The 26208-nt window shown below is 39.7% G+C and overlaps 1 long non-coding RNA gene across 1 annotated transcript; it reads left to right on the plus strand.

Moving 5' to 3' along the window:
- The first annotated feature begins 1077 nt into the window (after positions 1 to 1077).
- LOC148132133 (uncharacterized) lies at positions 1078 to 19922 on the plus strand. Its single transcript, XR_015747623.1, has 2 exons — positions 1078 to 1275; positions 19654 to 19922. It is a non-coding gene; the product is annotated as an uncharacterized LOC148132133 (long non-coding RNA).
- Positions 19923 to 26208: the final 6286 nt, after the last annotated feature.

Below are 26208 nucleotides of genomic sequence, written 5' to 3' on the forward strand. Positions count from 1 at the left end.
CCATTCATTTACTGATGAATGTTTAGATTTTCTTTACATCCTTGTACTTTACCGACCTACTAATATGACAATGCTACAAGCATTTGGCAACAATTGGGAAACTTCTAGCATTGTATAAAAACAGTAATATGGATTGTTCCCCAAATATTTTTGTTGCTTGATCTTCCTTTGGGCTCTTTGGCTATCATGTTCTATTATTAGTTTATGTCCCATTTCTGATTTTTTTTGGGGGGGGATTACTGTCATCTCTTCAGAATAATAACATCATCAAACAACAATATCTCTCTATCCTGCGTCCTTGGGAAAGACTCAATAGGTGGATAAAAATGCTAAATCCAATCTAAATATCTGTTTGTGTGATAAACCATAGCAATTGTTGCTGTTGTTGTTTATTAAATGTATATGGGGCCTGACTCCTCAGGTCTTCAGATTCATTGAATATATAAAAAAAAAAATCACAAGGTAACTCAAGCCAGGCTAGGGAAGTGCCTTTCTCTCTCTTCAGATTTTGAACCTTTTTGGTTGCAGCCTGCCTGGAGTGACTCCATCCTATGGATTCAAAATAATACTGCCTTCTGAATATTATTTTTCCTTTTGCTTCTGCTGCATTTGTCACTGACTGGATAGAACTTATCCCCTTCAAGCATGTGCTGGGATAAGAGACCTGGAGAGGAAGCAAATTATTGCAAACAACTTTCTCTGAGTGAGTTCATTTATGTTCCCAGGCATGTAGCTGGCAACAGCATCCAGGCCTCACTCCTTTGCCCCCCTCCCTGCCTTCCCTCAGCTTCTCCCCCCTCTTCCTTCTTTCTCTCTCCCTCCCTCCTTCCCAGCGTTAATGACTTCCACATGGGTCTCTGGCATTCTGAGCATTGTCTGAAATCTCCAAATTTAGAAGAAATATGAAAATTGTCAAGCACGCCTTCCTTAGGGGGTAAAACCAACATTCGCTTGAACTGTTGCAGGTCAAGGCAGCAGTGTCACGTGACCGAGCCTTAGCGAATGGTCTGCTCGGGGCTCCTGACAGATGTGGCCGACAGCCATCCAGCATCATCTTTCAGCTCATATAAGGTAAAAGTAAAAGGTTTTCCAGATTTTAAGCAGTGAGGAAAGAGGACCATTTGTGCCAGCCGCTTAAAAGAGAAGTGGTTGACTTGGATATTCCAGTAGCCCCTCTAGAGTTTGAACAGATGAAAAAGTCCCCATCTTCTCCATCCATTCCGTGGGCCTGGCCTATGACAGGTATGGGCAGAGATTTCCACCTGTTGAATGCAGGTATGTTTTTAACTGCTGAACATTTGCAGAACAAAATCTCTCTCTCTCTCTCTTTCTCTCTCTCTGTCTCTCTGTATTTCTTTGTCTCTCTCCATCATCTGTGTTAAGTTGGCCTTACAGCATTAGTTACTTATATCATTATTTGGGTAATATGGAATACTCTGATGGAACAAATGGTCTGTGCCTGAATTCCTCTTTCTGTTCTTAGACTATAGATAATGTTACATGCATAAAGTCATTTTGCTTTTAATTTTTCATCGCATAAATTTTCAAGGTGGAGGTTGTTTTTTACCAGAAAAAAGGAAGATTGGGATGCCCTTCATGGAAAGGAAGGGAAAATAAAAAACCTATCTCAAGCAATTAGAGCAGCGGGGTTATCTGTGTGTGGGAAGCATCTTTATATATATTTGCCAGTCTCCTTTCCTTTCCAAAGTTTGAGAGCTGATGATGGAAATGGTAAACAAAGAAGGTATCAAATAAGATTTATTTTTTCATTTTTAGTAGTACCATGACATGTACCGTATCTCTTTATTTGAGAATCCTGATGGTTATTCTCTTGAGAGTTGCAGAGCACAAGGGAAAGAGCAGAAAGATTTCAGTTAAAAAACTGAAATGGTTTTGATTTTAGGACTGTTCAGTTTATAGCTGCTCCTGCTTCTCACCGCCATCCTCCCATGCTGTGCACCAAGCACAAAATGCCTACAAAAATTAGTATTGATGTGACCCTGTTCTTTTCAAAGGAAGATAAAGCCCTTCATCTCTGATGATTGCCAGACACTACAAAGGCAGACTCTAAAATGCAGATGTCTCGTAGAGCTGCTCTGGTATTTGTTTGTTCCAGAGAATGTGTTCCAGGCTGGAAAATAAAAACCAGAAGTATTTCCAGCCGAGACTGTCCTCCTCACCTCCCACACTGCAGTGGAAAAAGGCAATAGATCACTATGTCTTCCCATGGGGCTCTGTTGCCAAGGTGGAGCCAACCTAGAGAAGAGGTACTGCTAATGTTAGAGCAGCAACAAGCTTCACAGGCATTAAACAACCCAGTGGGGAAAGTGTCTGGTTTTGTCCATTTGTGTCACTTCTGGTAATGTGATCCAAGCCAGAACCAGAAGTGGAGATACTGACTATTCAACCCATCCCTGAATAATCAGCCAGCCAAATTTTCTAGCAGAAAGGAAAGATATTTCATAGCAAGGGATTCTGTTGTTTACTGTGTTTTGTTTTGATTTTTTGCTCTCGACAGCAACATTTTAGGGGTCCTTGGTTGTCTCTGAGCTTGGTTGTTCTCTTGCGGATATTTCATTACCCAAACTAGATAACGTCACCGGTGCTAGTTATGATGTTACTTAGTTTGGTTAATGAAAAGTTTGCAAGAAAATAACCAAGCTCAGAGAGCACCAAGGACCCCTCATTTCAATCCTGAACTACAAATATTCTCCTCTATCATCAATGTTTTAACATGCCGGTGGACATTAAATATGTTTTGTTGTTGTTAATAGATCAATGCAATTCTTTCTAGAGCATCTCAGATACACAGCTACCTCTCTGCTCACCACCTTGATATCTGGTCACTTTCTTTCTTTTCTCTCTCATTAGAATATAGGTAGCAATATCAATAGTATTGATGTTTCTTTCAAAATGCTAATAGCTGATAGGAAAATGTGGTGTCAGGATTTAGAGCACTGAAGCCAAAAAAAGACAGCTGACAAGGAGGGAATTCTTTTCTTGCTGTATTGAAATAAAAACATGCACATACATATTCAGCTTTCCCAAAGCAATTATTTATAGGAAAGTCTGTGTGTCTAGACGGGGTACAATGTTAAATAGTTCCTGGAGAGAGTAATATTTCCTTTCCTACTTGTGAAAATGGGGTCTGGAAATCATTTAAGTTTCTTTCCCCCATCCTACTTTTCTTAAAAAAAGAACAGCTTATAAATCACATTTACAACTTTAAATGGCTCAGAAAACTATTCCGATTCTGATGAAAATCAAATAAAAGGCCTCCTCATTTTCCTCGACTTTTCCAAAACAACATTTCAATTTATCCTTCTTCATAAAATGTCATGGAAGAAGTACAGATGTACTTCCCAAGACTGAGTGACCCTAATCATTATTAGTCCTGTTTAGCTATTTCTTTTCTGTTCTTTTTTTTTTTTTAATGTAGGGAAGCAGCCAAGAATTGAGCATATATGACTTTGCAAGACCTTTCAAATCAACTCTGGGTGTGAGATTTCATAGGAGTGAAATCAGAAATGATTTATGATTGAATTCAAATAACATTTTTAAGCTCATAATGCAGGAAAGAAAGTACAAGTTGACATAAGTTAGCCTCCTTCAAGCTAACAGACAATATTCATCAGATACTGCAGTTGTTAAGAATTGCTAGACACCTGTGCTTATATCCGGAAGACATAAGGCTGGGGAAAGCTGCTGTAGCAATAATTATGAAAATGCTCATAGGTTTTAATGTCTTGACAATTTTTTTTCTGTTTTGAAAATATTAGCCTAAACACTGACTATAGAATGCAGCCATCCACCTCCTATGGAATAATTGTCTCCATATTTTATGATCTGCATTGTGGCTCAATGGAAGACAATTGCATCTCTCTGACCTTTCACTGCTGTGATGCCCAATCACAGATATTGAGGTTAGGTCCAGAATTTGTTTCAAATACTGGAGAAAGGAGCATGGATGCGAACCTACCTTTTCATATAATTTGGAGCATATAACCTTTTTTTCAGCATTTTATCTTTTATAAAGGAAGTTTTCCTAGGCTATAATAAACTTTATGTCTGAATCTATTCATTAGAATGGATGCAATGGTGTTAACTTACATTGTGCCAGAGATAGTGCGTGTATTTCTAAAGGACAGTGTAACTTCATTTTACTACACTTTATTGGTGGAAGAGTTGCACCGACCATTACCGGTATCTGGGGATGGGGGCTATCGTCGTAAGTGATAAGAAAGGTACAAAAAAACCTTATGCAGAATTAGTGGTGCATCCACATGTGGCTGAATCCCAGAAAGATATGAATAAAATTGCAATCTGAATGCCTTGGTTTCACAAGATTGTAAGTGAAGGCAATATCATTCTCCTTGTGACTGGGCTGTCATTGGAAAACATTGGAAAACATTACTCATGTCCATATTCTTAAAAGGTTATGACTGCTATTCCATAGTCTGGTGTCACTGGCTTTTGCTTGGGCTGAAGAGTCAAATAAAATATGTTCTTCTAGTATACAGGCAGTCCCCGGCTTTTGAAGAAGGCCCATTCCTAAGTTGCCTTTAAGTTGATTTGTGGGTAAGTCAGAACAGTTATTTAGCATCAATTAGTCAAATGTGTGTATTAATATATAGTATATATTGGCCTGGTGCTGGAAAGGGTTTGATTCTATTGCTGGGGGGGAGGGTGCGTTACTACTGGAAATAATTTCTTGAAATAAACATCAAAGGAGGTTTGGACAGAGCTTACCTTTTCTCATCATAAATTGACTTGTAGCAGCTAACACTCTTAGTAACTATCCTGTAAACTTGATGAACCTCTCTATATCGAGATCTTGCGCCTCTAACTTTGCCATCCTGCTTCAAAGAGACCAAAGATTCAGCTAACTTTTTCATCAACAACATTTTTGGTTCTGGAGTTTTTGGGTCCCCATCTTCATAAATTGCTAGCATCTACTACTCTATTCTCAATGGGTCAGTTCTTCAGCATGGGAGCTGAGTACATCATTTTCACAAATGTCTAATTGCACTTGATTACCAATATACCAAACACAACTTGCCTGACTCTAGCAATGCTGTCAGCTGTAAATTCTTGAAAAGCATGTATAAACTGGGGACACAATTTGTTCCACACTCCTTTCATATTTGGCTGCTTTGCTTCAACCCCAAAATCAGCAATAATTTTGATGGGATCATAGATGTTATCATTCCATCAGCTCTTCTCATCATCTTGTGTAACATGACATTGTAGAAAGCCCACCATGAATATTGGGCCCTAATGAAGGCTATGATTCCCTGATACATTGGCTGAAGTAGCAGTATGGAGTAGCAGAGATAAAAATATGACCCTTACATTGGTGTGAATGTCGGCTAAAGTGCTTGGATGTCCAGGTGCATTGTCAAGCACAAGGAGAATATTGAGAGGAATATTCTTGGCCAAGCAATACTGTTCAACAATAGGGACAAAATGGTTCAAGGACCATTTTTTAAAAGATGGTAATTGTAACTGAAGCTTTTACATTGGCCTTCCAAGGAACAGGAAGAGATTCCTTGATGATATAGCGAAGGGTCCTTAGATTTAAGAAGCAATACACAAAGACTTGAGCTTGCAAATCCTGGATATGTTACTCCCAATAACCTTAGCTTATCCTTTCATACCTAATGCCCTGGTCCGCTTTCTTTTCCTCTTTCAAAATGTAGGTCCTTTACCAAATAAGACTGTTTCTTCTTCATTAGGTGTTTAGTCTGGCAAATAACTTCCCTCCTCAATACTTTTTTCAGCAAAATCATGCGCAGCACTTACATCAGCACTCCACCTTGCACTTCAATATTATGGAAATTTGCCTTCATTTTGAAATGATTGAACCAAACCTTATTCACAACAAAGCATCACAAAGTAGTGCGTGCATTTGTTATTACGAATGGTTGTATGTAACTAAAACGTTCAATATAATAGCTTTATAGCAGTCCTTTCGTAAGTGGAAGTTGTCTGTAAGTTTAACCTAGGAAATGGCTAGCTTGGGACTATTGGACAGCAAAACACAGCCAATTCATCTAATAAATAGATAAGAATAAAATGTCAGCCAAAAAGAAGAATGGAACATTTGAGCAGCACAGAAGAAGGAGGGGTTCTGAGAGACATATTATCACGTTTTTGGCAGGCTGGATTTTCTCAACTAGGATAAAGTAAGGCTGGAGAAAGCAGTGGCTCTGAGACAAAAAGGCTTGAGGAATTCCTTAGATGCATTAAGTCTGTCTTAGATGAAATTTGCTTAAGTTTGAGATCGGCGAGGAGAAGAAAGGGAGTTCTGGGTGCAAGGCCCCATAGACAGGGTACGAGAATCCCTTACAGCTGGTTATATATCTTCTCATTGGCCAGGCTGCCAAAGCTCCTGGAGGAAACTTTAATCAAATTAAAAGAGCTAGAAGTTTTCTACCTGTGCTGCAATGCTGTGGCTTGGGAAAGGCAAGGTTCAGCTGAACTATTTTTAAAATATATTTCATTCTTGCCATTTATTTATCAATTTCAAATTTTATGACAATATATTGCCATGTTTTTGCTTCTGTTCCTGTAATTTCTCTATACGGCTATGGTAAATTTGTTCCAAATCTGTAAACATTTGACTTAATGAAATTAAAATAAATGGATTGCTTTGCAATGAGATTCAAGAAACAGGACTGGAAGAAGAAATGATCCATTTCCTTTGTCTTCCCCCTAATTCACATCAAATTTGGTCATGGGTGCTATTTCAAACAACTTGGAGTCTGGATACTTACGTAGATTTAAGAACAAATTGATTCTGACAACACTATTGTGTTGGAAGAGAGGGTCACACTGAATATTTGGATAGAATTTTTTATTCTTTCTTCTGTCCAGAGGGATCAGCAGGTTACCTAAAGATTTGTCACTGAAGTGAGCAAATAACTTTCCACTAGATGAATTTTTTTCAGAGTTCTTAAGAACGGCCATGCTGACTCAAGAATTCCTGTCGGGGGAAAATATTATATGTAATTCACCTACTTATGTCTCATAAAATAAAGGTCAGGATTTTCTGCCAAATCTCTGATCCGCAGTTGGTTAGCAAGGATGTGAAGCTCTTCGTTGTCTGCTAAGTACAGCAGATAAAGTTCTCCAAAGTGCATTGCTGTAAAAACAGCAAAGCAGAGCTGCCTTTCTTTAAATTAAACTATTCTGAGGTAGCTAACAGCCACAAAAGGAGCTGTAGTGACATGGGGCCTGAGGCTAATTTTTTTTTTCACCTTTTAATCATTCTTTTAATGAGTGGGGGGGCGGTTTGACATTAAAATAAGTTATTGAAAAGCTCATAAAGCCTACCAGAGTCTTAAGACACTTGTTTTATTTCTTTGTTTGCCTAAAACACAGAGAATATCCTACTTTCTTTACTCAGCAGTCTGGAGGCATGATCCTGCGCAGTTCCAATGCTCACAACCAAATTACTAAAGGACTTCAGCAGAGGTTGCGGACTGAGATTCTGGCTATTTAAAAAGTGCTTTGGAGAAACTGTTGGTAGATGGATAAAAGGGCCAGTAACTTTCCAGATTGGCATACACCATTGTTCTCTATTTACTCTGCTATGTAGACACGACACCACCCTTAACAAACTCTGCATATACAGTTTTGCACAAACAACTTCAAATGAGCTTTTTACGGTGTCTTATCTGTGGCACTTCCTCCCTCCCTCCCTCTCTCAGCTTCTTTATGTGCTTTCACTTTGGGGCTCATTTCTTTCCCAGGGAGGAGGATGGGAAGAGGGGAGAAAAATCACTTTTGGCTTCCAACGCTTTTGTCAAGCTGCCTTCCCTGACTTTGCTCTGTTTTCTGCAAACTGCAATCCTTCTCACCAGCCACTTCACTTAACAGATCACTCTCTGGGGTCCTGTTGCTCCTCCTGGATCTCCACCTGAAAATCCCTTCTCCTGGACCCACAGTATTGCAAGTCCACAAAAAACAACTCCAGGAAGGCCCAACAACCATCTCCTCCATTTGCTTAACATTTCTGCTCTTTAAGCTATAAGACAGGCGTACCTGCATCCGTAACGTTCTAATTGAGTACAAAACTCTCAGTGTTTCTGAGCCACTAAACCTGGATTTGACTCACAACCTGCCCCCTGACCTTAGGATCAACCCTATAGAAGTGACTGAGGGCAGGTCTCAAAATCAAAGTGCATTGCCACACACAGCCTTATTTACGATAAGGCTTGGGGGGGGGGGGCGTAGGTTCAATACTTACAGTTGAATGGTCCTCATTGTTTCCTTTGGTTCTGGATTCTTCCTACTTATTTTTAAGGCTGATTCTTCACACTGCTTTCTGTGGGCTTCTTCCATTGGACAAATGTAGAAGAATTTGAAAACATACTTTGATCAGCTCCAACTATTCTTTGTCCCCTGGTAAAACATCAGAGTTCTCTGATGTTACACTAGCTCTACTTCTGTTGTGCCTTAACCTCAGCTTTCTCTTTACGCTTGAGAAACTTTTCCCTTCCTTGCTCAGTCTTTTCCTTTCTTTATTTTTGTTAGCACCTCTCTGTTTGCTTCTCTCCCAGCCCCCTTTTTATTGGCTAATTGGCTAATTAGCTGTCAAAATATGGGGAAATTTGTGCCGGCACATAACAAAAGAGATGATAAGCACCCCGTCAATAATACCTTTTGTGATTCCTTTCATTGCCATCTGAGCATTCACCGAAAGTAAAATTTGTGTCTTCCACAAAATGTATGTGAGAACCTGCTTCCCTGGAGAACCTCTCACAAGATAAAGGTATGCTAGAGTGCTACAGTATCAGTCTTTATCAGACCAAAGATATTCCTTCCATTTACCGTGGCTGGTATTTCTACCATTACTGCATTTTGGAGATTAACAGAAAATCTGGATCTGGGACCCTTTCTAGGTCTGTTTAGTTCAGGTTTGTGCTTTATGGCCAACCTTGCCACATAATTTTTTTCTCCTTCTCAGATCCCCATCTTAGTTCTTTGCTCCTTTTATTAAACTACTGTGTTTCTTTTAACACGGTCTTCTCTATGGATTACTCACTTTCCTCTTTCTTAGGAATTTCTCTATTTACTTTTGTTGTTAATTGCGAAGGCGTGTCCGACCCATCGCAACCCCATGGACAACCTTCCTCCAGGCCTTCCTGTCCTCTACCATCCTCCGGAGTCCATTTAAGCTCACGCCTACTGCTTCAGTGACTCTATCCAGCCACCTCATTCTCTGTCGTCCCTTTCTTCTTTTTCTCTCAATCTTTACTAGTCCTCTTCCAATAGCAAATCAGGTTTTCCTTGCGTCTTTCATCCTGCAGGTGCCTAAACAATCTTCATCCATGATTGCATATCTCTGCATAGGGCTGTCCTACTCAAAACTATAAAGTTCCTGGCACAACTTGTAGCACTGTTCTAATATCACTGGGTAGCTTTTCTATGGTTGTAGCCTTTACTACTTCATTCTGCAAGTCAAGTCCAAAATTATCTCATACTTTCTTAAACTACATATAGGCATTCCCTAAATCTCTGCCCAAACATATACTTTGTGACTTTATATTTCTGTCAAGTTGTCTCAGGCAGGTAAACTCTTAGGGTTTTTCTAGAAAGTTGTGTTCTAACCTAGCAGCTCATTCCTCTTCTGGCCACACATGTATGCAGTTGCACCCAAAAATGGACTTGTGTAAAAAGAATTGTGAGCTTGATTTTGGTGTCAGTTACAAGTTCTGAATTCATAATGTGCCTTAACTGAACTAATTTGAACTAGGGCTGTGATTAGTAGACTTTGGGATTCCAGTACAAAGGGAAGTACATCCCTATTTATTGCTGTCTACTCTTCCCACAAGAAAATTGTGCCATTTATGGAGAGCTCTTCCAACCTCCCTGAAAAACACAGAACTGGCATCATATCGGACCATATTCTATCATTACTCAGAAGAGTTCATTTCTGCTCCATCATCTATTTATGGTCATTTGGGGAGGCCTTTTCAGTCTCTTCCCATATATAACGCTGCCATTTGAGCCAAGAAGCAGTTACAGGAAAGTCAGCAAAGTTTAGTCTTAGTTTACCTATTGCCCATTAAAGGAAGTGTTTTACAAATAAGAATTGTAACCATCCTCCCGCTTGCCCTTCTCTCCCCTGTTCTTTCAAGCAGAAACTGGGATGATGAAAAGAAGCAACTCTCAAAGAGGTGGAGGAGAGGGATCAGATTCAACCATTCAAACCAAATCAGAATTTGCATCTAGAATATTTACTGATCTCAAACCCAAGACCACCATGTTTGTTTGAACAGAATATTGTTCTTTTTGTCCCACTGTGGCCTTATTGACAAACTGGGATCTATAAACCTGAACTAATAAGATCTGTTATATCCTCTACTTGTCTTTATGTATAAAGGACACTATTTATGACCCAGTCCCCCTGGTGAAACTGTTTTCTCTACTTTTCTATTTTGTATATTTGCCTATTTATTGCTATTACTATGCATCCCTGCCAATTACAACTCCACTGTTAATACTATTTTAAATTCTCAAGGGAGAAAGGTGAATGCCTTGCATTAAGTCATTGCGTACTTATTACTTACCAATATCATTTCTAAAGCATGGAAAACAGGAACCTGTTTCTATGTGTTTGTCAGTGTAAAATATTGAAAAAATTATTGAGTGGGGGAGGGAGAGAGAGAGAGACAGAATGAAATATATAATATCAGTGTCATTTGTTGAATTATGGAATCTCTGAGGTTGAAATATAGCTTCACAATCTTTCTCAGTTCAGTATTTGCGTGTTCTTCTATGTTCTTGCCAGAATAGCAAAATGTTATTGGGATTTGGTTTTTTGTAAAGTCCTGATCCTAGAAGAAGAGCTTTCACATGAGTAAACTATATGCATCTTGTCTCTATATATCAAGACTCCTAAAAGTTGGAAACTTAAATCGAAACCATTTCTTCTCCTAGTTCTGTAACTTTGTGCTATGTGCTTGCTGCAATAGAACGCAGGCAATGTATTCACCTAGGGAAAAACACTGAGGGTTCATTTAACAGAGAGCAAACCCCACTCCCTTCTAGCACTGAAGGTGTCCACTGGGTTGTCCATTGGAGATGTCATCTTCAAGCAAACAACCAAACTCAGAGATCACCAAGGACTCATCTTATGTCCGGTCTTGGCAGCCACAGTCTTTCCAAGTGCAGGAAACTGGGAGTCACATGGATTTTATCAGGATTGCTCTGACCTTCTCCAGGGACTTCCTTTCATACTCCCCTTGTTCTTTTGCTCAGTCTTTGGGAACAGATGGAGGTCACCAATCAAAAAGAGAGCAGTCTTCCCCAGTGGACCTCCTGATGTGAACTGAGCCTTACTGGGAAACAAATCTTGCTAACTATTTCCTTTATTTTAGGAATGCAATATGTAAACAAGCAAGAAATGTCATTTATAGACACCCCTGTTCACATGCTTCAAAACTAGAAGCCTTCTTGGTTTCTAGTGGTTGGTTTCTAGTGGTTTAAATAGGGGTTTTTTTCTATTTCTAAAATAAAGAATTGTTATAAAAGCAGAACTCTGATAAGCAAATTGTCCCCATTTTCATCCATAGTTCCCCCATAATATGTCACATTTTAAAGTGTGCATCTCTAGGATGTACATATCAACCCACTTACTCTCTTTTCCATATGAAATGGGTGTAATGAAATAATAATATCTCAAAAATGCCACTGTCCTCAAATATAAAATGGGCACATGAAATCTTTTAAGTACTTTCTTGGAAATATTCCTGCTTTGATTAAAAACATTGTACATCCTTATCGTGGTTCAAAGATGCCCAAATCACATACACGCACCACACATACAAACACACACTAGTGGATCTCAAATAACTGCAGACAAAATGTTTGGTTTCTTTGTATTAAAACACTAACATAAATAAAACCATGTCTTTGTCAACACCTTTAGCTAAGAGACTTTATATAGTTCAAACAAATGAGGTACAATGGAGATTTTAAATTGTCCAGGATTTTAACATTCTCCAGGATTCAGGAGATTTTAAATGACAATCCACTCAGGTAGATAACTGTGGGAATATTGAAAGAGCGACGAAAATAAGACTTTTTTTGGAATGAAGAGAATCAGGCAAATAGAAAAGTGATGAGAAAAAAAATTACATAGGAAGGAGCTGTCAGTCACTGAAAGCACATCTTGTCCTGTACTGGATAGTTGGGAATTGCTCTCATCCTTTTTCTTGTTCTAAGATCAGCAGTTCTTTCTTTCTTGTCCTGCTGCCCCATTTATGTTACAGACTGCTGGCTATGGAGTAAGACATTTAGCCCTGGGTTAAATACAAGGTCAGTCCAAAAGCAGCAGGACAGAAAAGCTTCGTTTTTTTCTCTGACAAGTATTTTTTTTTTCCTTGCTGGAGCATTCCTTCCCTCCACAATTTCATACAAACCCCTATTCCCTACTATGGGTTTAAGATGTAGTTTTACTGTCATAAGCCAGAATATAGTTATCTATGTGCTGCTAAGTAGTTTCTTTCTGGGTCTGGGGTTATACCACCAAAGTAGCTAGAGTGAATGTTAAACCCTTTTCTACCACCAGTGCTGCTTTCTGAAGTGACTAAACTTATCTCAGCGGTGCTTATTCAAAAGGCAACTGGACTTTGCTTTTCCTTGAAGATGTTCAACTTATCATCCATTCTTCTTCTCTGAAGAAGCTTCTTGGATGAGAAGCGAAACATCTTCAAGGAAAAACAAAGTCCAGTTGTCTTTTGAAAAACGCACTTTTGGGACAACCATGATCTGGATGACTGAGAATCTCCATAGACATTTGACTAAACTTTCATTTTTAACTGAAGGATCTATCAATGTAAACACTTTTACTCTAGGAGGCAAAGTTTTGTATATCAGCATATAACATATGCTATCAAAATATGATATATACTAGGCTGAATCTCCATTTTAGTTTCTCTCAGATTTCCTGTTTCCAGTTTTATTAGAACTTGTTTCATAAGCTATTGTCCAAATTTAAGATATGTGAAGTGTCAGATTAACATATTGGGTTCGGGGTTAGGCTTCCCAATCATTCTCTCCACCTCATTGTTCCTCATAGTTCTCCATCAGTGATTTTCCATGGGTTTGCTATCCACGTGAGACCTCAGAAAACAAAAGAATGAGGAGCATCTTTGTTCTTCACTCCAGTGTTTTCTCATTCTCCACTCCTTGCTTTTTATATAATCCACAATTAATAAGGGATGGGCATCCTGCAGTCTTCCAGCTGTTGTTACGACTGCCATTTTTGGTTACCCATCCCTGCTATATTTTCACACCCTAAATCCCTGAACTTCTTTCTCCAAACTGAAAAAGAACCGTTTTTCTTTCTATCAGTTTTGAAGTGGGATTTGGATAAAATGTGCATTTTGCCATTTACATTTAACCATATGCATTTTAACCTGACTATTCAGGTGTGTGTGTGTGTGTGTGTGCGTATGTATGTATGTATGTATGTATGTATGTATGTATGTATGTATGTATTTCTCCTTTTTCGATGAAACTACATATGATCTATCACATTGCATGCAATGCATTCAGTTTCTTTACAAAAGTAAAAACGTTTTTTAATCGAAACAATGAAAATTCTATATAATGCCGACTGCCTGTTTTTGGAGGAATAATTACAGAAAACAACTACATAAAATATTTATGAATCTATCTGCACAGCCCTGACCCTCATATTAAATAAATAAATAACTCATCAAGTTCACATCACATCCCTTGTTTATTTACACAGCACTAGGTGTCTCCTCACTGCACATTGTTTGACATTAATTTGGTCCTGTATTTAAAAGAAAATCAGAGAGGGAAGCTGCCTTTGAAGTTCGGCAGAGAATGCAGTTTTTGATCACAATGCTAAAACAGAGTGTCTGGTCCCAGAAATTGTGTGCAAATCCTGATGATGGCAAGGGAAAAATGAAAAGAAAAAGGGGAGCCAGTATAACAATCATTGTTTCCTAAGCACTAGTTCCAAATTGCATCCTCTTTCCATCAAGGCTGTGAAAACCTGCTCTTTGTTCTTAGCGTTACAGTTTATCCCAAAAAACTCGAGGAGGAGGAGGAGAAGCAGCAGCTACGTCCCTCTGGGCCCCTTGGCTAAGCCCCAGGATGGGAGATCTGGACTGTGCAGCTCCAGGAATCTGCCATTTTGACCATAAAAGGGCAGGCATTTCTCAGCTCCTGCAGGGAGGATGGGAAAGGAAAAGGCAGAGCTATTTATAGTCCTTCTAAGGGTCTGGGCTTGAACTCAGGGTTAATCAGCCTGCGACTGTGGGACTTGATTGGGATCTTGCTTTGTTTTCTCATAAGCATTTGATCTGAAACCAGAAACCGTGGAGTAGAGCAGGAGGCTGATAAATAGTGCTCTCTAACCCTGTTTCCTTTGACTTCTGAACTCCTGAGTTTCTAGGATAGCTTTGCAAGGCATTTTTATCCTTCTATGTTAACACACCAATGTAGAATACACCGGGTGTATACTAAACCTCAGGCCCCACAGGCAAGTTATTCTTACGTGACATTTAGTGTTCAAAAATGGGTTGCTATTTTCTTCTAAACGCTTCTTTACTCCTTTGATCCATGACTTTTGAACATTCGTAAACAATAAAGATTTTCTCTGGAAAAAAAATATTAATTAATAAAACATGTTGCGATTGGCCTATGGGGCCTAACTTTTGGTACACCCTGTATGTAGACGCAGAAGCACCTCTTCCAAGGAACAAATTGGAAGACGTAAGCTTTTGCGAGCTGCAACAAAATTTATCAGATGCATAGAGTGGCTAGACTGAAGTAGGATTCAAACTGGGGGCAATTCAGGACAAGACAGGTTTGTTATTCAGATGCAGATTACATGCCTAAAAGGCATATGCATGTAAAATTTAGCATGTGTGTGATCCCATGCAACATTTCAAATTATGCATCCAATTCTTTTCTGATTATTAGTTTTGAGTGCATAAGCTTGCATATCATAGTTACTCTTTGGGAGTTATGTGTTTTGTTGCTCATGTATCTTTGCCCATGCACAAAAATATCCGAAGCAACCTCAGATTGTTGTGACAAATTGCTAAATATGAGCTTGTATAGTTCCTCCAATCAGAATAAGACAGAATTCTGTTTTCAGTTGAAATGCTATAAAATGACTCTGGAATTTAGGATAAAAATGTATTCCTTGCCTTCAAGCTCAGGGCTAGAAAATGTGAGCACCATCAATCCTAACCTAGGGCTGCGATCTAAATTGATAAGCAACCAATCCCAATAATTGGCCCTCTTAGTCCTTTGAAGTGAGAAACAATGCTAGCATGCTTAACCAAGGCTCACTTACTTAAGTGGGCTTACAGATATAGCAAGCCAATTGTAGCATGGGCCTTTTTTGCAAACCTTAAATCCTAACTTTTCTTTTAGCAAGGGCCAACAGCTCAGGAGTGTGCCTCCTTATGCCCCTTCTGATTTTCCTAGCCAACCATGTTGTGTTCACACTGGATTTTCCACCCTATCCGTGGTTGTGGTTGTTTTTGTTTGCACCTCCTTATTTGGCTTTAGACAGTTGTCAGGGCCTACTGTACTCTTCCTTCTATACCTTAGTTGGACTGCCAATCTTGGATCTTGATAAACTAGCCTCATTCTTCAGTCATAGCAACATGTAAACCTGAAGATTTATTCAGGAGACAAATGGGGGAGGCTATGACACCATGAGACAAATAGATTGTTCTTGTTGGATATTGTGAGTTTGCCCCTTTCTAGCTTTAACTTTCTAGGTTTTCATCACTTTCTTGGAAGAAATAGAATTTAACCACTGTTTCAATGGAACTGGACTGAACCTCCTTTGCACTAATCTTCGGGATGAACGTTTGCAATTCTTGTAGAAGTTGAACTTGTGGAAGACTAGGTAAATGAAGGAGGGAATGGCAAATGTCAGCCACTTCCTTCTCCTGGATCTCTGATTCTGGGGAAGAAGAGTATTAAACAGGGAGAAAAACCAAACAATATCCAGTTGTACATACAGAATAGTCACGTTAATAGTATTTCATTAGTTTAAGGCAAATTAAATGTAAATTGTTATATTAAATTTTACTTTGTCCTAACTAGTTCCTTTTCCTGACCTTGCCTGGTGTTTGGGACTTACGATATACCATTGAAAAACATAGTGTGCCTTTCAGTAGAGGATAACTCATATTTTTTATGTATCCTTAACCTATGCCAATACCTATTTATGAACAATTGGTCTATTCCTCTATCCACTCTCTAAAGCAGGGATCTTCAAACTTGATAGCTTTAAGACTTGTGGACTTCAACTCCCAGAATTCCTCCTCCAGTCATATTAGCTCAGGAATTCTGGGAGTTGAAGTCCACAAGTCTTAAACTTACTAAGTTTGAAGACCCTTGCTGTAAAGGCAAGCAATATGCAGATTTATTTGAGTACCAGTATTCCTAATATTCCAGTGCTGCTTCTCCCTATCTTTGTCATCTTTTGGACAAACAGATCAGCTGACTTATTTGCTACCAAAAAAGGCACTCTGCATATTATAATATAAATGAACAGAGAGATATGACACGCATCAGCTCCCCACTTGCCTCTGAGGTGTTTCAGTGAGTGTATTTAGAAAGCTGTCACTATTTCACTAGGTGTCTTCATTTGCGCAAGAAGAGGACTGAAATGCATTGATCTTCTCTAAAGTTGTGCTGACGAAAGCGTTGGGGCTACATCTCGCATAACTTTTAGGTTAGGAATACAGCTTAAGCAGATGGTTTAAGTTTGGGAGAAGCTGAGACAGGCCAGCCAGCACTATGTTCTCTCTTCCCATGGCGACTTGCTGCAGCAGCAATTCACGAATTTCACAAGGCAGACACAATGTTCTACTCAGAACAAAGGTTCCGTTTATAGTCACCATCTTGAGCAGAAAAATGAGCGCCCATCTTTCCCACAGAATGCGGAGATAACTGTAGGACTATTTACAAACTATCTCGAATGACCTCAATACTTTTCCCACCCAGCATCAGAACTGGAATGACTTCCCGAGGGATGCTTCTGCTCCAAGTACTGTAGGATGCCCAGCCGCACTCCATTCTAAGGGAACGCGGGGACAATCCACCCATGACTTCAACTTCCCAAGGGCAGGCAGCTGAGAACTTGATTTGGGCCTGGGATCAAGGGAGTGTTTGTTTTTCCATAGAACCTTGTGGGTTGCATTCATGGCTAGCTTTGAGGGAGGGATAGGACGGAAATCAAACAGGAACAGTATCTGAGCCAAATTCTGCTGAACCTAGAACAGGCTTATAATATTAGCTGCTTTCTGTTCGGAGAGTTTTGAAAGGGGAAAAAAAGAGAATCAATTGGGGGTCTTTTAAATTTCATAGGTCTCACTGCTACTTATGCTCTTGGCTATCTTGAATGTAGATAAATACGGTCTCTTTCTTTTTATTTTTCCATTGGTGACCTGGTTCAGCAAGACCTTATTTTGGTGTCATGGTTTATATTATACATTTCTAATGGAACTTTTCAAAAAAAAAAAATTGACAGAATTTCCACTTCAGGTGATTTAATGGGTATGGAATCTGCATATAAGGGGCAAGAGCAAGGGAAACATGCTAGTTCTATGTTCAATCCCTTGTGTCCATTATAAAGCAACTTAAGAGTTGCTTTGCAGTATGAGATGGACAGCACAGTTTGGTATACCAGTTAAGGAGCCAGGCTAGAAACCTGGAAGGTATGAGTTCTGATCCTACCTTAGGCCTGAAAGCCAGAAGGGTGACTTTGGGCCAGTCACCTTGTTTCAAATCTGATAAGTTGAGCCAATATATTTGGGAGAAGCCATGACTTGAAGAGGATTATGGTTCAATATCAGCAGTTTAAATCACTCTTGGAAATTGATCAATAATCAGTGCAGAGCCTTACATATTCCAAATGTTGGGAGCCAGTAGCTACCTGATCCGATACAATCTGGATCAGCTGTGGTTTCCAAGCATTCTTCAAGTGTAGTCCCATGTAAAGCAATAATTCAGTCAATAGGTGATAACACTTGAATGAATTATTTAGCTAGGTCTTCTTGCACCAGGTAGAGTTGAAAAAGTGCACTCGCTAAAGTTGGGCAATTGTCCTCCTAGTCACGTCCTTCACTTGCTGTTCAAACAGGAGCAGATGGACCACCCAATTGTGAACATGATCTTTCAAGGGCAGTGCCTGCCCCTCCAAAGACAATTCTAGTGTCAGCAGAGAACCCCATTATATAAACAATGCTTCTACCTTATTAGGGTTCCATGCTCATCTGTTCTCTTCCATCCAGATCTTTCCATCCTCCAAGCACAGGGACAGCAACTGCCTCATGGTATGGGATGATGAGATAAACTTGGGCGTCATCAGCATTTTGATGATGCCACACCCCAAAGTTTTGGATGACTTTATCCAATTGGCTTCATATAGTTATGTCTGCTGGAGATTGTATATTGGGGCAGTAACACCATTTAGCTGTCAGAGCATCAAAGGAACAGATCAATTCCTTCTTGCCAAAAGCACTTTTTCTTTGAAAAGCGGTTCTTTCTTGGGGGAGGGGGTGAGAATTATGCATTAAAAAGCCATTCTGAGGGGGGAGGGGGAAAACCAATTGCCCAGAAAATAAAACTGTGACTCACATTATCCCTGGATTCATTTTATCAGCAAATCTTTAGTACAGATTCTGTTGGTAATACTTTGTACGGATCCAAAAACACCAGTTACTGGAGGGGAGAGAAGGAGAACAGGAGCAAGTCTAATAGCTCATCCAATCTTGTGTTTCACAGCATAATCGTACATTTACAAGTATTGAGTTTGAGGAGGCTTATTTCCAAATACATGAATATAGTCTGCAAATTCATATAAATTGAAGCTTTTCATACATGGACCAGCCAGCTAATCAACCTGTTTGTAGACTTCACTTCATATTACTGTGGAAAATTTTGGGGTTTTATCTATAGTTTGCACTATATATTATATTACTATTTTGAAATATTTATGTCTATCAGTTACTATCATGTTACAAATAAATAAAGGTTTTACATCGAGAGGCAAATGTGTCGCAGCGGTAAGTACTAGAGAAAGCAATAGGGAGATATTTCTTCTTTGCTTGCTGAGTACATTTCTGGTGGTGATGGGGCATATGCTTCATTCATGTAGAGTTGATGGGTTTCTGTCCTGATCCAATACAAATAGTGATTGATTTTTTTTAAAGGACTAAAAATTGGGAATAGAGCTGGTCCAACCTTCTAGCCCTCAAAAGTACTTGAAATAAGTAGCTCCATGTCTAGTTCTGACCACAATCCAGGCATTTCTTATGTGAAACTGATGAGGGTGACCTATTACCTCACATCTATGTAAACAACATTTTCTCCCATAACTTCCCAAAGATAGACAATCTATTGTCAAGCTCAACTCCTGCTGACTTCATCATGCAGTCTTGAATTGCCCTTTAATGTCATGTTGCTTTTTTTAAAAAAATATATCCAATGTTGTCAATAGTCCTAGAATTCCCAGGTTGGCTGTATTAATATCAAGACTGTCTAGATGGCAATATTCAGAACAAGTAAAGAAATGGTGACTGATATAAGGGTTTCTGATTCTTGGTGATTGACAGTTCTCTTCTCTGTTTCTTACAGGAAGGGCTCTGACATGTGGATGAGAGGCAGCAGCTTTGTGGGGGAAGAGTGAAGAATCAGCCTTCCAAGGAACAGAAACAGAGGAGCAGAAAACAAGCTCCGTTTACCTGGTCACAGGAGGAGGAGGAGGGCTGTGACTGGGGTTTGCTCAGAACATTACTTTCATTCAGTTATTTTTACTTCATATATTTTAATAGAGCATGAAGCCAGGGTATCATTGTTTATAGGCTAATTGTTGAGATGCAATAGGTAATGCTGATCTTGTTCCCGGATATTACTTTTATTTTTGCTCAGGTCTTTTTGTATGCTGCTCATATGAACACCAACAAACCCCTCCATACACTCATGCTGAGCTCATACTTTAATATATAGATATACATATCCAGCACAGTCTATTCATCTTATATGAGCAGCTTTGTAGTATAATAATGGTTTGAGCGTGGACTGGGTATAATAAATATCCCGTTCTGATCAAACTAAAAAAGTGAACCAGATCTCAGAGGTGGGGGAAGTGCTGTAGTTATTTCCTAGTTTTCCTATTTTATAAGTTTATAAGCTTCCTTCTTTCCTAGCAGAAGACTTCTAAGTAGGATCATCTGACTGTAGTCTGGGGTGACCTTTCTTCTGCCTGGTTCCATCCAGGTGTAGTAAGACTGCAACTTCCAGAATGTCTAGGAATATCCAGACACTTTGGCCCAAATCAACTGAAGGATCCAGGTTCAGAAGATGGCTTCAGCCTTTAGCCAAACAGAAACTTTTCTCTGGGCCACAGTGATTTTCACACAGGGCTTTCTCTCTCATACGTCATTGAGTCCCATCAATATCCACATCCATCTCATATGATATTTATGTGAATCAGCCAACTGGACAATCTAAGGCTCTTTTTTAGGTCAGCCACCTGCCTGGCTGTGGCAGTTGATGCTCCTAAAAATCACCATCCACACGATTGCACTGCATTAGTATCAGAACAAACCATTTCATTGTAATACTTCTGTCTAAAGCAATGTTTTTCTCAACTTCAACAACCTTAAGGTGAGGACTTCAACTCCCAGAATTCCTCAGCCTGTTCTAAAACAACCTTTCCCAGCTGGCAGTTTCCAAGTTTCCTGTGGTACAATTGCCATAACTTCCAAGCTTACAACCAAGCTGCATAGGCATTTGAAGTCCTAATACATCCAAAAGATCTCTGATTAAGGAAGGCTGCCATAACCAAGTCTGGGAATTAAATTTGGGATAACCTGAACCTTTCCAAGATCCCTGCCACATCCCATACAATGTTTCTCTATCACCTGTCGATGACCTGATTTACACAGAGAACTAAGACATAATATGCTTCATTGGTTGGTTTTTGACACAGCATGACAGATGAGCCTTATGTCTTAGCATGCAGAGTCTGACTTGTTCAATGATACTGAAATCCAGGCTTAGTGTTTTATATAGGGATGTAGCCCATCCCCTTTTCTCTTATAGAAATGAAAGTTACTAAAGCTCCAAGAGAATAGGAAGTGATACTGTGTCAATTCAGATGTGCACTGTAAGTAACACCATAGCCATAGTCCAAAACACAGGTCAATGTACACAAGCTTGGCCAGTTAAACGATCATATGATTCCTTAGCTCAGTGATCCCCAACCTTTTTTACGCAGCCCAGTATCCCCAACCTTTTGGCGCGGCCCGGTACCGGCACATAGCGCGCGCTGTCTTTTTGATGAAAAGTGCTTCCGGTGACCTCACTGGAGCACTTTTTCATCAAGATGGCGCCATAGCTGCGGTGAGCTTTTCCGGGTAGAAATGGCTTTCCCGGAAAAGCTCACGGAAGCTGGCGCCGCCATCTTTTTTGATGAAAAAGTGCTTCCGGTGAGCTTTCTACCCGGAAAAGCTCACCGGAAGCACTTTTTCATCAAAAAGATGGCGGCGCCAGCAAGCTAACGGCCCGGTAGGACTTGTTCCACGGACCGGTACTGGTCCGCGGACCGGTGGTTGGGGACCCCTGCCCCTAGCTGAATACCAATTTATCAACATTGTGATTCAGGAGACATTTTTTTAAAAAGAAGTTGCAGTGAGGAAAAAGAGCTGCAGATGCCACCATCAATAACAAATAATTCCTGAACCCTGCTCTTCATTTCCCCCCCCTGCATTTACAGATTCCTCTCTTTTGGAAACTATTTGAACAGTGGTATAATGCCCTTTGGTTTCCCTTTGACTCATTGCAGCTCATTCCCAAATTTAGCTATTATTTTTCATTCATCAATCCAAATTTATTCTTGGGCTGAATATGATGCATTTTGGCAAGCGTCCTGAAACAAAGAGCGTTGACCCATTCGAGGTTTTGAGATATATATAATTTTCAAATGATTGAATCTGAATCTTGAATCTGTCAATCTGTCCAATCTAACTATGGATTTAGAACTCAGGTGAAGGCTCCGCTATAGTAAAAGTACAGGCTTGTGAATGCAGAGCTCTTGAGGATTTGATTGTTGATAATATGAGGAAAGTGTATCAGCATATACAGGAGGGCATATAACCCTGTGAAATTTGGGTAACTGGAAAGTTTCTTATCGCAGCAGGCATTCAAGTGCAAAGCATATTCCTGCTGATATCTTAACCAGCACTACCGTTCAGGGTAGTGAAAAATACTACAAAAATCTCTTTGCCATTTTTTTCCTTAACAAATGTGATAGCTTTGGGGGGGGGGGGGAGAAGAAGAAGAAGAAGAAACATGTTTCTTGTTCTTTTTGGACGGTTGCTGCATCTCTGCTTGAAGTTGGCTTCATAGATTACCTGTGCTATAGTTAGCTTCTAGCTCTCCCTCCATCTTCATGGCACAATGCTCACCCCTTGCTGTGTTGATGGGAGGAAGCTGGTGAGGATGCTGCAATCCAAGAGCTTCCAAGGACCAAACCTAGAGCAGAGAGAAAGGAGAGGCTGCCAAACAGCCGGATTGGAGCTGCAGCCCCTGAAGCTGCCATCTGCTTCTTGTCAAGTTGTTGTGAAGTGCTTGTTCCTGATGACGGAGGTTGCTGGACAGCAGTGTCAGGATGCGGTTATGACAGATGCTCTGTTTACCATACTTCAAGCCCTAGTCAGGCTGACACAGGATGTTAGCTTTTCCCTGGAAAAAAGTGTTGCTTGATCTTATGTTCACCTCTTCATTCAGCCGCATGCAATCAAATCCTCCCTTTCCATCTTTACGTAGGAAAGTCAAAGAAACTGAAATGAATCCCCAGGTCATGGCTTATCTTACAGTTGTTTCTTTCAAGTCAGTCTCCCCCCAAAAGATGAGAAGATTGTAACATTAATTCCCTCAGCGCCTCCTGGGTCTGACCTGTAATTTGGAATTACATCTAGCCCTTGCTTCCAAACACAATGTGTATCATTGGAAAAGGCATGAACAGGTTTCTTGGTCAAAGAATGGCTAAACCACAGTTTTGTTTATATGGCTATGGAATCCAACTTTAAGCAGACAATCATCAAGCTGATTATCTCACATCTGACTTATTTCAGCCAAGCACAGCGAATCTAACATTCCCATGGTGGCTGAAATGTTTCTTTAAGTCCACTGTTCGATCAGCCATTACATTTACTCTGAGCGCAGCTACAATTTGTGTCCACTTTATGAAAGCCAGGAAGGGTTTAGGTAGAATAGGCATATATACAGTAATTTTATCATAGTCCAAAAGCCATGCCTTTGCCATAAAAACAACAAAAATGCAGAACCACCACCAAAGCTGACACTGAAAAGGAAAGAAGCCTACATCTTTGTTACCCCTTAGCAGAATTCCTACTGATCTCAATTTCAGTGTTGAGAAATATTCACAAGATCAAAAGCAATCTCTGTTTATTCTGAGCATCAACAACGCCTGGCCAAACATCCTGTTCCTGTTGGGTACATGCTCATAAAATGGAATTGTTGTAGAGCAACAGATTCTGAGAACTTTCCCAACTATTTTCTGCCTTTGACATAGTTTGAATTTCTTCAACTATATTTATTTCTTGTATTTATTTCTTGTATTTTTTTTTTTTTTAAAAGCAAGGAGACAATTGTAGCCACCATTAGAGGGTTAGGCTGAGTAAACTTTCTCAGGAACATCCAGTCAAGGTTTTCTAGATACAGGAAGATATGAATGTGGGTCTTCTTGAACTAAATTAGATATGCTAATCATTCTGACACCATGCTGTTATTTTTAAAGTGAGATATCTTTCTACAAATACATCTGAAATGTGCCTTGGCACCTATACAGATATGGCCTTGGCCAATAAGCATTTTCCGTACTTCTAATTTTGTCATCTAACTTCCTACAAAGAAAATCCTGCAAAAATGTCCAATCATTGTACTAAAAACACATTTCTTACAGCAAAAGCCCCATAAAAAAAAAAAAACCTCTACTTCAACTTTGATTTTTAACAGTGCATGAGATTGGTGCCTGCTACGAATAAATGGTCTGGAGAATCCTTTTCAAAATTCAGGGCTTCCTGGGAAGATGCTCAGGATTTCCCAGTAAGCAACTTGATTTTTTTTTTTAAAAAAGTAGTAGGACAAAAAGGGTACTAGAAAATTTAGAAACTGCAGGTTGCTCCAAATCCTCTTATTTTCCTTCTCGGTGACTGCCTAACCTCTTTGCGACATATCTCGTGAGAGAAAGCTGCTTCCAGGATGGACGCTTTTATGACTTCGATGTCTCCCAGCCCAAGGTGCAGTGCTGCATCTCTGGTCAGTTGTGAGTCTGAGATGAAGCACTGTAGCTCAGGAAGGGAGAAACAAAGCTACGGAAAGAAAAGGACCAGCCCTGATCTCCAGTGTTTAAGTCAAGCACCCAGAGGCAAGAATCCCAGCAGGTATGATCCAGGAGGTGACGATGCCACAAGGTTGAAGAACAGCGTGGAGAAAATGACAAGATTGCACAGAATGTTACAAATATTGAAACCCATTCTGTCTGGCCAGGCATCATGGGAGATATAGTGCAAGGTAACTGGCCTTCTGGTTTGAGAAGTTCCCAAGAGCAAAAAAAAAGCGGACTCCTCTTCTGAACAGAGGCGAGGAGGGTTTCTCAAATCATTCATATTTTGAAAAAGAAATCACGGCCCGGGAAGCAAAGGCCTCCTATAGTTCTACCAAATCACCTTCTCACTGCTGCCATCCAGTGGAAATAGACACTGAAGGGAAACACTACGGTGCAACAGAGGGGGAATAGCAAATTAAGAGAAAATTCCCCATCAGAGCCCAATCTCACTATGTCCTCGGGGTCCAGTTTTCCCAGGAATCCCTTAGAAGATAAGAAGGGGATTCCTGGAAATACTGTTCTTGGGGTCATGGCTCAGCAACTGATAAAACTGTTTATTTTTATCCCGTCAGAGGGAGCCATGTGAACAACCAGAGAGATCTCTGAAAGACCTTTGAGACACATCCATTTTTATTTTCTTAGCTTTCCAAACGTTAACAGACCTGATCAAAAATTGTACAGGGATTCTCTCAAACCTATAATTTCTTTGGGGGATGAAGGCCGCAGACTCTGAAGAGTAGTAGATGGCAAAATATCTTCTGATTTCATTTCATTTACATTTTAATTGGAAATAAAATTACCATTTAAATTACATTTTATTTTACGGTGCTGAATTGGCTTGCCCTCCTATTTTTAATATGTTCACCTTCTTTCACATTAAACATTACAATGTGGTAACTGAGGAGGCAATGACTGTTTTATCGGAAGGCCGCATGTCATCTGGGGTTCAACTTATGTACCTCTGACCTAAATTAAGACACTTTGCTTCCTAAGGGATCAGAAAGACCTTTCTTAGCAGGCGCCATTCACACTCGATTTAGATTTTACAACTCTTTCACTAACACAAATCAGCTAGCAAGGATAAGGGAACCAAAGAGGAATATCGTGGTGGAATCCTTGTTTTCTGAGCTTGGTGGTTTGCTTGAGGACATTTTGTTACCTGACTAGAAAAAAATCACTGGTGCTGGATCAACAATATACTGATGAACAATGCACAGATAAAAAAAAAATGCAAGTAAACATCCAAGTTCAGAGAGCACAACAAGGTCTTCATAGTTCAACCCTGAGCTACATATATTCTCTTCTATTGGTAATATAGCAGATATGTTATTGATATGTACACTCTCCTAGCCTTTTGGAACTGTCTGAAGTCCTAGCTTTGCTGACTTATTTGAGGCCCAAAGAGGAGCACAAAACCATGGGGCTGCTTAGCACCTTGAAACCCCTCCCCTGCCTTTCTAACTGTGAATTTTAATTATTTTATTTTTGTTTTCAACTGCACATGTGTGCGTGTGTATGTGTGTGTGTATGTATATATGTATATGTGTATGTATGTGCATGTGTATAATATTTTTATGCCTACTTGTACACTACCCAGGTAGATGGGCCCCAACAATATTATAGTTCTTCACTTAACTTGGAGAAGAAGTGGATCATTTCACACATCTGTACATTCATATATTGGTTTCCCCATCTAGCTTAATAAATGAAAGATGGAATCCTTTTTTTGGGTTGCAAGGAATGGTATGGAACTGTCTTCTCGGTATTTTACAGTA

The sequence above is a fragment of the Notechis scutatus genome, chromosome 2 (genome assembly GCF_049901735.1).
Source record: "Notechis scutatus isolate UNSWTSFEM ecotype Mainland chromosome 2, rNotScu1.2, whole genome shotgun sequence".
Lineage (NCBI taxonomy): Eukaryota > Metazoa > Chordata > Lepidosauria > Squamata > Elapidae > Notechis > Notechis scutatus.